The sequence below is a fragment of the Humulus lupulus genome, chromosome 2, assembly GCF_963169125.1.
Source record: "Humulus lupulus chromosome 2, drHumLupu1.1, whole genome shotgun sequence".
NCBI lineage: Eukaryota > Viridiplantae > Streptophyta > Magnoliopsida > Rosales > Cannabaceae > Humulus > Humulus lupulus.
Window position 1 is genome coordinate 99,441,178 of NC_084794.1, and position 2,844 is coordinate 99,444,021.

Genomic DNA, 2,844 nt, shown 5'->3' on the forward strand with positions numbered 1-2,844 from the left:
GCAGGAGATGAGGGTCAAACATCTGAAAGGTGTGACAGGACTTGAAATGGCCGCTCAAAATCTCAAAGTCATGTAGGAGGAGAGGCTCGGGGGCAGGGTCGCATCGACAGGGGCAATGTGGACCTACCACCCCTACACCCTCAGTCTCGCAAGGGAAAATAGCTGATGGATAACATAAGTATTGTGTTCGATAGGCTGGGGAAAGATGCGCAACCTCAGGATTTGAGAATAGTCATCAACAGGAGGACTAGTGCCTAAGAGGGGGGGTACCAGGGGCCTCTACCCCACCTAGAGTAGCGATCCCACCTGCAGTGCAGGCTCAAATAGATGCACTCATTATGGATGTTCAGGGTTTAACAAAGAAACCTTCAGATATCGAGTTGGCCTATAGAAGTGGGATTCCTTTCAATGCCAAGGTCCAAGCTACCCAACCACCACTGAAATATAAGACCTTGAAACTATCTACATACACTAGGAAGGAGGACCCACTATGACACATTGGGAAGTTCGAGGATCTGATGGAGTTACTCGGTGTGGAGCATGATTATAGGTGTAGGATATTCCTTACCACTCTCTCTGACTCAGCTCAGGAATGGTATTGGAAATTCAAACCTGGATCCATCACTTCCTGGGAGCAGTTCAGGAAGGAATTCTGCAAGGTCTTTAGTGCCGAGTGGATTCAACCGTGTAATGCCCCAAATTTCCTAATAATGTTTAAGACCTTGATTAGGAGGCCGGGAGGGCCATAATTGATTTGTTATGATATTTAATGATTAAATGCGTGTTTATGTGAATTATATTATTATATGATGATAAATGCATGCATATGGGTGTATTTATAATTATAAGGGTGTTTTGGTAATTTGGCCCATTGAGGGCATATTTGTATATTTGGGTGCATATTGTAATTTGTGGATGAGATTCCATTATTATGGAGATATATTCGAGCTATTCGGGATGAGACGGTCTTATATTATTGATTAGCGGTTTTGTCATAACGGAGGTCTTTTATGGGGATATTGAGTTATGAGGAAGTTATTTGATGATAAATTGGGAGTTATTGAGATCAGGAGAAAATTCGGAGAGTTTTGACTATAATGTCCCCGGGGGTGTTTTTGGGACCCCAAGCACTAGGTTTTATTTGATGTTACTTAAGCTTGAAGTAGCTTGTCATATAGAACGTATGTTAGAAAACATTTCTTCTCTCCTTCGTTAGCTCATTTTACCGTTCGAAGCCTTTTTGAAGAAATCTTGAGTTCTAGGAGTCGGAATCAAGCGAGGGCTGAGGCATAGCGATCCTAGGAAAGATTAGAAGCTTCTTAATCGAAGGATTTGACAAAAAACAACACAATCAAAGGTAATCTAAGTTTAAGTTTTGAGTTTTTTTTGGAGTTTCTAAGCTTAGAATTGGATTTTGTGAATCGTTGAGTTTTTGGTTTGATTGAGCCTTGGGTTTTGATGGTTTTGGACCATTGGGAAGCTTGGGAACTTTGATTTGATGATTTGGTAATGTTTAGGCCTTGTTTTGGAGGCTTTGGGATGTTGAAAATCGTGTTTGGGGATGGCTCTGGGTTGGGGGCCGCGGCCCTAGCTCAATGAAGCAAGTGGGAGGTTTTTGCCCTTACTGGGCACCGCGGCCCTTGGTGTTGGGCGCCGCGGCCCTTGCTCCTGGAGTGGCTGGGGGCCGCGTCCCAAGGTGTCAGGGACGCGGCTCTTGAGCAGGGTTGAGCCCGTTTGTGTGTTTTGACCTCGGGAACATAGTTTTAGGCCTCGGGATGGTTCCTACTACTTGGATTAGTTTGGATTGATGTCCCAGAGGCTAGATATTGGTTTGGAAACCTATGTTGATCAGTTTTATTAATGATTTCCCGTATTTGGTTATGACTAGGTGACCGCCAAAGGACTAAAAGTTGATCGTTCTCAAGGGTCGTTCTTTTACTCGTTCTAGCTCGAATCTGAGGTAAGAAAACTGCACCCTGTGTATATGTGACATGCATGGCTATTCTTGATGCATGTTGGTTGATTAAATGTGACATGCATGGTTATGATTGAGGCATGTCAAGTGATTAAATGTGATGCATGTGCTGCACGAGAAACATGTGATTAGGGCATGCTATGACTATTGAATATGAGAATGTTCATAGCTTGAGCCTCTGTGTTTATGCATGGTCCTAATTATGCTAGCTGTTGTTAAGTAAGCATGATGAATGCCTTATATTTGGATATTTGACATATGATATATGTTTGGTGGCATTGCTTGCTTGTGTGTGGCACCAACTATTTAGAATCGGCACTGGTCGCGTATCACTGACCTGAGAGTCAGAAATGGCATAGCGTCGAGGACGCAGGGCCGAATGAAGATTAGATCTAATAGATATTAGCATTGACTGACTCATATGGGGTATTAATGCTGGACCGACCCGAAGGTCGATGAAAATTATAAGCGCTTGGCTAGTCTAGGACTAGTTACTCAGAGCCAGGGCCTAAGGCCTAAGTGACTGCTTGTCACATGGCTAGGGAACAGTGTTCCATAGTTATGAATCTAGGGTCATGAGGAAGGTTATGTTGGTGACTAATCATCATGCACCTATCCTGTTTAAGCTAGTGAAAGGATCACTTTTTTATAAAGGGAACGAAACCCACTTTAGTGACTTGTACCACTGTCACTCTTTTATTCAGGGCTAACAGCCCTATATGGTTACCGGAACCACCAATGTTAAATCACTTATCTGATTGAGATTGACTTGATAGTCATCCACTCAGGAGGGCAGGATTTCTTATCCTGGATACCCATCATTACATGGATTTGTTTACCTGCCTGATGAGGGCTATATCTGCTAGGCG